We start from the raw sequence: 7,500 nt of genomic DNA on the forward strand, positions 1-7,500 counted from the left end.
ATCGACCCACGAGCCGAGTGATCCACCGTCCTGGGTGATCTTTTCCTTTTCAGTCTCCCACTGTCTCTTTCAAGACAGTAGCATTTGCGGGACTGAGGCGTCTGACGGCCCCTGTTCCACTATTTTTTTTGTGTCCAACGGCCTCACAGCCGATGGGCGTCGTACGGCTCCACACCGGAGCGGACAGGCACTCGGGCGAACGTCATTCAAAACCGGCGCCAGGCGCCAGGTACCGCAGGCCAGCCGCTCCAGAGCTTCAGCGCTCGTACCACACAACAACAACACTTCCGCTAGTTTTGAGAGGCACGCGTGGTTCCGCACGCGGCGCACGGCCACTGCCGTACAGGTAGCGTGTTGCGCGACACGACACGCACATCGAAAGACATGCAGTCTAGTCGGTAATGATCCTTCCGCAGGTTCACCTACGGAAACCTTGTTACGACTTTTACTTCCTCTAAATGATCAAGTTTGGTCATCTTTCCGGTAGCATCGGCAACGACAGAGTCGATGCCGCGTACCAGTCCGAAGACCTCACTAAATCATTCAATCGGTAGTAGCGACGGGCGGTGTGTACAAAGGGCAGGGACGTAATCAACGCGAGCTTATGACTCGCGCTTACTGGGAATTCCTCGTTCATGGGGAACAATTGCAAGCCCCAATCCCTAGCACGAAGGAGGTTCAGCGGGTTACCCCGACCTTTCGGCCTAGGAAGACACGCTGATTCCTTCAGTGTAGCGCGCGTGCGGCCCAGAACATCTAAGGGCATCACAGACCTGTTATTGCTCAATCTCGTGCGGCTAGAAGCCGCCTGTCCCTCTAAGAAGAAAAGTAATCGCTGACAGCACGAAGGATGTCACGCGACTAGTTAGCAGGCTAGAGTCTCGTTCGTTATCGGAATTAACCAGACAAATCGCTCCACCAACTAAGAACGGCCATGCACCACCACCCACCGAATCAAGAAAGAGCTATCAATCTGTCAATCCTTCCGGTGTCCGGGCCTGGTGAGGTTTCCCGTGTTGAGTCAAATTAAGCCGCAGGCTCCACTCCTGGTGGTGCCCTTCCGTCAATTCCTTTAAGTTTCAGCTTTGCAACCATACTTCCCCCGGAACCCAAAAGCTTTGGTTTCCCGGAGGCTGCCCGCCGAGTCATCGGAGGAACTGCGGCGGATCGCTGGCTGGCATCGTTTATGGTTAGAACTAGGGCGGTATCTGATCGCCTTCGAACCTCTAACTTTCGTTCTTGATTAATGAAAACATACTTGGCAAATGCTTTCGCTTCTGTTCGTCTTGCGACGATCCAAGAATTTCACCTCTAACGTCGCAATACGAATGCCCCCGCCTGTCCCTATTAATCATTACCTCGGGTTCCGAAAACCAACAAAATAGAACCGAGGTCCTATTCCATTATTCCATGCACACAGTATTCAGGCGGGCTTGCCTGCTTTAAGCACTCTAATTTGTTCAAAGTAAACGTGCCGGCCCACCGAGACACTCAACAAAGAGCACCCTGGTAGGATTTAAACGGGGTCCGCCTCGGGACGCGAAAGCACCCCTTCGGCTCGCCCCACCGGCAGGACGTCCCACGATACATGCCAGTTAAACACCGACGGGCGGTGAACCAACAGCGTGGGACACAAATCCAACTACGAGCTTTTTAACCGCAACAACTTTAATATACGCTATTGGAGCTGGAATTACCGCGGCTGCTGGCACCAGACTTGCCCTCCAATAGATACTCGTTAAAGGATTTAAAGTGTACTCATTCCGATTACGGGGCCTCGGATGAGTCCCGTATCGTTATTTTTCGTCACTACCTCCCCGTGCCGGGAGTGGGTAATTTGCGCGCCTGCTGCCTTCCTTGGATGTGGTAGCCGTTTCTCAGGCTCCCTCTCCGGAATCGAACCCTGATTCCCCGTTACCCGTTACAACCATGGTAGGCGCAGAACCTACCATCGACAGTTGATAAGGCAGACATTTGAAAGATGCGTCGCCGGTACGAGGACCGTGCGATCAGCCCAAAGTTATTCAGAGTCACCAAGGCAAACGGACCAGACAAGCCAATCCGATTGGTTTTGATCTAATAAAAGCGTCCCTTCCATCTCTGGTCGGGACTCTGTTTGCATGTATTAGCTCTAGAATTACCACAGTTATCCAAGTAACGTGGGTACGATCTAAGGAACCATAACTGATTTAATGAGCCATTCGCGGTTTCACCTTAATGCGGCTTGTACTGAGACATGCATGGCTTAATCTTTGAGACAAGCATATGACTACTGGCAGGATCAACCAGGGAGCTGCGTCAACTAGAGCTGAGCAGCCGGCCGCCCGGGAGTGTGTCCCGGGGGCCCGCGCGAACACGCAAGCGTCCGCTCAATTATTCTGCAAACAGGAGGAGGCCGAGCTCCCCTGCACGATACACCTCGAAACCCTCTCAGGTCCCGGCGGCGCGCAGCGCCGTCCTAGGTACTTGGTCGGTTTCGAGAGAGGCGCAATCGCCCGGAGTTAGGCGAGTAGACGGTTTTAGTGCGAACACCCTTGCTCCCAACTGAGCTTGCCGCTGCCGACAGAGGCCCGGGAGCGTGCTGTCGTGGCATTGCCGGCGGGAGACAACACGCGCCACCTATGGTGACCGGCAGCTCCAACGCCAGCGCCACACAAGGGCAAAGCCCCACTTGGGTGCAGAAGCGAACTCTCCCAGCACAGCGCACGCGCCAACACGTCCGCACAACTGCGATACAAACCACCTGCGAGAACCGCTGGGGCGACCGAGCAGCAGACGGCGTCGCGGCGCCGAGTGCCAGGCGGCGGCGCATCCTCAACGCACACAGTCCTCAATCAGACCAGCACACTGCAGATGTCCACCGCGCTTCGCACCGGGCTCGGCTGAACCAACTTTGGCCGCCAGGCGCCGCGTGCAGGGTGCGCCGCAGCGTAGCTGCGCCGCCTGCCGGGCCCGTCGGCTGGCGCTCCTGCCACTCGGCGCCCCCCACCAGCCGCCTGTTGCGCGTGCGCCCACGCAGCGCGCGGCCAACACGCCGGGCGGCCCCCCTTCACCGGCCGGGAACAGTCCCACCAAGCCACCGCCGCGTATCGCTTCATACCCACATGGGCCTAGTCACGCGTGTGGATGTGGCGGGTACCGCTGAAACAACCGGTTAATAGCTGTACCGATCGTCGCCATCACAGATTCACCTCCAGCGTGAACAACCGCTCAACAACGGATTTCCAGTTCATTTGCGTATCTTGGGCAGTAAACGTAGATGTCCACCTACATTTGCGAATTCAACAATTCTTGCATGCCAGGATGTCATGTGTCACGACACGCTACATCAGACCACATACACACTGCGACATGTGCAGAAGAGAACACGTGGAAGGTGGCCCGCGCACGTATGCGATGTACCTTCCGCGATCCACTGTCAACCGGCATCTGCGGCATGTCCCAGATATGGAACGCGGTCCACCAGGGTAGCACTTTGTGTGAGGCAATACGACAAAGTCGGAATACACGCGTCACTACATCAGACGGCTCACGCTGACCTGACCTGACCTGACTCACCGCACCACCACCCCCAGCGACCCAGGGTGACATACAATGCGTTCGTACGTTCCTCCCACACGCCTCTACGGCGTACCACAGTGCAACCTAGCTGTTATTGGGAGACGAGACAAGTAGCATCAAGCACAACATATGGAAATTGAGATTCGACACCGTTGGGCACAGCCAGCGTACGGTCACACGTATCACACTACTTCACTCTGTACGTAACGACCGATGATCGGTACAGCGTGTGGGTTACGCGTACGACATCAGCGGACAATGGACACAGACCATACCACGACGTACACTGAGGGCGTCGACATCTGAATGCAACTGAACAGCTGCGAGGCTCATTTAACACTCAAACGCCAGACCGACCAGCTTGAGAGGACAGAGACACAAAGAGGGGGACAGAGGGGGACAGAGGGGGGGGAGGGGGGGGGTCGGCGATATAGTCCTATTGCAGTACAATTGACAGTGGATAGCAGGAATATGTGGAAAGTAAGCAACACTCGCAAGACATCTACATGAGGATAACAACGACACCAGAGATTCCGAGCAGTGAACTATGTTAGGCAAAGGGACAACGTGGGTTAGGTTAAGGGACAACGTGGGTTAGGTTAAGGGACAACGTGGGTTAGGTTAAGGGACAACGTGGGTTAGGTTAAGGGACAACGTGGGTTAGGTTAAGGGACAACGTGGGTTAGGTTAAGGGACAACGTGGGTTAGGTTAAGGGACAACGTGGGTTAGGTTAAGGGACAACGTGGGTTAGGTTAAGGGACAACGTGGGTTAGGTTAAGGGACAACGTGGGTTAGGTTAAGGGACAACGTGGGTTAGGTTAAGGGACAACGTGGGTTAGGTTAAGGGACAACGTGGGTTAGGTTAAGGGACAACGTGGGTTAGGTTAAGGGACAACGTGGGTTAGGTTAAGGGACAACGTGGGTTAGGTTAAGGGACAACGTGGGTTAGGTTAAGGGACAACGTGGGTTAGGTTAAGGGACAACGTGGGTTAGGTTAAGGGACAACGTGGGTTAGGTTAAGGGACAACGTGGGTTAGGTTAAGGGACAACGTGGGTTAGGTTAAGGGACAACGTGGGTTAGGTTAAGGGACAACGTGGGTTAGGTTAAGGGACAACGTGGGTTAGGTTAAGGGACAACGTCGGTTAGGTTAAGGGACAACGTCGGTTAGGTTAAGGGACAACGTCGGTTAGGTTAAGGGACAACGTCGGTTAGGTTAAGGGACAACGTCGGTTAGGTTAAGGGACAACGTCGGTTAGGTTAAGGGACAACGTCGGTTAGGTTAAGGGACAACGTGGGTTAGGTTAAGGGACAACGTGGGTTAGGTTAAGGGACAACTTGAGTTAGGTTAAGGGACAACTTGAGTTAGGTTAAGGGACAAATTGAGTTAGGTTAAGGGACAAATTGAGTTAGGTTAAGGGACAAATTGAGTTAGGTTAAGGGACAAATTGAGTTAGGTTAAGGGACAAATTGAGTTAGGTTAAGGGACAACTTGAGTTAGGTTAAGGGACAAATTGAGTTAGGTTAAGGGACAAATTGAGTTAGGTTAAGGGACAAATTGAGTTAGGTTAAGGGACAACTTGAGTTAGGTTAAGGGACAACTTGAGTTAGGTTAAGGGACAACTTGAGTTAGGTTAAGGGACAACTTGAGTTAGGTTAAGGGACAACTTGAGTTAGGTTAAGGGACAACTTGAGTTAGGTTAAGGGACAACTTGAGTTAGGTTAAGGGACAACTTGAGTTAGGTTAAGGGACAACTTGAGTTAGGTTAAGGGACAACTTGAGTTAGGTTAAGGGACAACTTGAGTTAGGTTAAGGGACAACTTGAGTTAGGTTAAGGGACAACTTGAGTTAGGTTAAGGGACAACTTGAGTTAGGTTAAGGGACAACTTGAGTTAGGTTAAGGGACAACTTGAGTTAGGTTAAGGGACAACTTGAGTTAGGTTAAGGGACAACTTGAGTTAGGTTAAGGGACAACTTGAGTTAGGTTAAGGGACAACTTGAGTTAGGTTAAGGGACAACTTGAGTTAGGTTAAGGGACAACTTGAGTTAGGTTAAGGGACAACTTGAGTTAGGTTAAGGGACAACTTGAGTTAGGTTAAGGGACAACGTGGGTTAGGTTAAGGGACAAATTGAGTTAGGTTAAGGGACAACTTGAGTTAGGTTAAGGGACAACTTGAGTTAGGTTAAGGGACAACTTGAGTTAGGTTAAGGGACAACTTGAGTTAGGTTAAGGGACAACTTGAGTTAGGTTAAGGGACAACTTGAGTTAGGTTAAGGGACAACTTGAGTTAGGTTAAGGGACAACTTGAGTTAGGTTAAGGGACAACTTGAGTTAGGTTAAGGGACAACTTGAGTTAGGTTAAGGGACAACTTGAGTTAGGTTAAGGGACAACTTGAGTTAGGTTAAGGGACAACTTGAGTTAGGTTAAGGGACAACTTGAGTTAGGTTAAGGGACAACTTGAGTTAGGTTAAGGGACAACTTGAGTTAGGTTAAGGGACAACTTGAGTTAGGTTAAGGGACAACTTGAGTTAGGTTAAGGGACAACTTGAGTTAGGTTAAGGGACAACTTGAGTTAGGTTAAGGGACAACTTGAGTTAGGTTAAGGGACAAATTGAGTTAGGTTAAGGGACAAATTGAGTTAGGTTAAGGGACAAATTGAGTTAGGTTAAGGGACAAATTGAGTTAGGTTAAGGGACAAATTGAGTTAGGTTAAGGGACAAATTGAGTTAGGTTAAGGGACAAATTGAGTTAGGTTAAGGGACAAATTGAGTTAGGTTAAGGGACAAATTGAGTTAGGTTAAGGGACAAATTGAGTTAGGTTAAGGGACAAATTGAGTTAGGTTAAGGGACAAATTGAGTTAGGTTAAGGGACAAATTGAGTTAGGTTAAGGGACAAATTGAGTTAGGTTAAGCGATAATCTGGTACAGCCACAGTTAGGTTAAGCGATAAACTGGTACAGCCACAGTTAGGTTAAGCGATAAACTGGTACAGCCACAGTTAGGTTAAGCGATAAACTGGTACAGCCACAGTTAGGTTAAGCGATAAACTGGTACAGCCACAGTTAGGTTAAGCGATAAACTGGTACAGCCACAGTTAGGTTAAGCGATAAACTGGTACAGCCACAGTTAGGTTAAGCGATAATCTGGTACAGCCACAGTTAGGTTAAGCGATAATCTGGTACAGCCACAGTTAGGTTAAGCGATAAACTGGTACAGCCACAGTTAGGTTAAGCGATAAACTGGTACAGCCACAGTTAGGTTAAGCGATAATCTGGTACAGCCACAGTTAGGTTAAGCGATAATCTGGTACAGCCACAGTTAGGTTAAGCGATAAACTGGTACAGCCACAGTTAGGTTAAGCGATAAACTGGTACAGCCACAGTTAGGTTAAGCGATAAACTGGTACAGCCACAGTTAGGTTAAGCGATAAACTGGTACAGCCACAGTTAGGTTAAGCGATAAACTGGTACAGCCACAGTTAGGTTAAGCGATAAACTGGTACAGCCACAGTTAGGTTAAGCGATAAACTGGTACAGCCACAGTTAGGTTAAGCGATAAACTGGTACAGCCACAGTTAGGTTAAGCGATAAACTGGTACAGCCACAGTTAGGTTAAGCGATAAACTGGTACAGCCACAGTTAGGTTAAGCGATAATCTGGTACAGCCACAGTTAGGTTAAGCGATAATCTGGTACAGCCACAGTTAGGTTAAGCGATAAACTGGTACAGCCACAGTTAGGTTAAGCGATAAACTGGTACAGCCACAGTTAGGTTAAGCGATAATCTGGTACAGCCACAGTTAGGTTAAGCGATAATCTGGTACAGCCACAGTTAGGTTAAGCGATAAACTGGTACAGCCACAGTTAGGTTAAGCGATAAACTGGTACAGCCACAGTTAGGTTAAGCGATAAACTGGTACAGCCACAGTTAGGTTAAGC

General features: G+C 50.1%; 2 non-coding genes across 2 annotated transcripts in view; both read right to left on the minus strand.

Moving 5' to 3' along the window:
- LOC126329308 (5.8S ribosomal RNA) overlaps positions 1-37 on the minus strand; it is a 155-nt gene extending 118 nt beyond the window's left edge. The window contains exon 1 of the ribosomal RNA XR_007562189.1: positions 1-37. This exon is cut by the window's left edge and continues 118 nt beyond it. This is a non-coding gene — a ribosomal RNA (5.8S ribosomal RNA).
- A 362-nt stretch (positions 38-399) lies between these two features.
- On the minus strand, positions 400-2,292 carry LOC126329311 (small subunit ribosomal RNA). Its single transcript, XR_007562192.1, has one exon. It is a non-coding gene; the product is annotated as a small subunit ribosomal RNA (ribosomal RNA).
- Positions 2,293-7,500: the final 5,208 nt, after the last annotated feature.

This window comes from Schistocerca gregaria, unplaced genomic scaffold, assembly GCF_023897955.1.
Source record: "Schistocerca gregaria isolate iqSchGreg1 unplaced genomic scaffold, iqSchGreg1.2 ptg001168l, whole genome shotgun sequence".
NCBI lineage: Eukaryota > Metazoa > Arthropoda > Insecta > Orthoptera > Acrididae > Schistocerca > Schistocerca gregaria.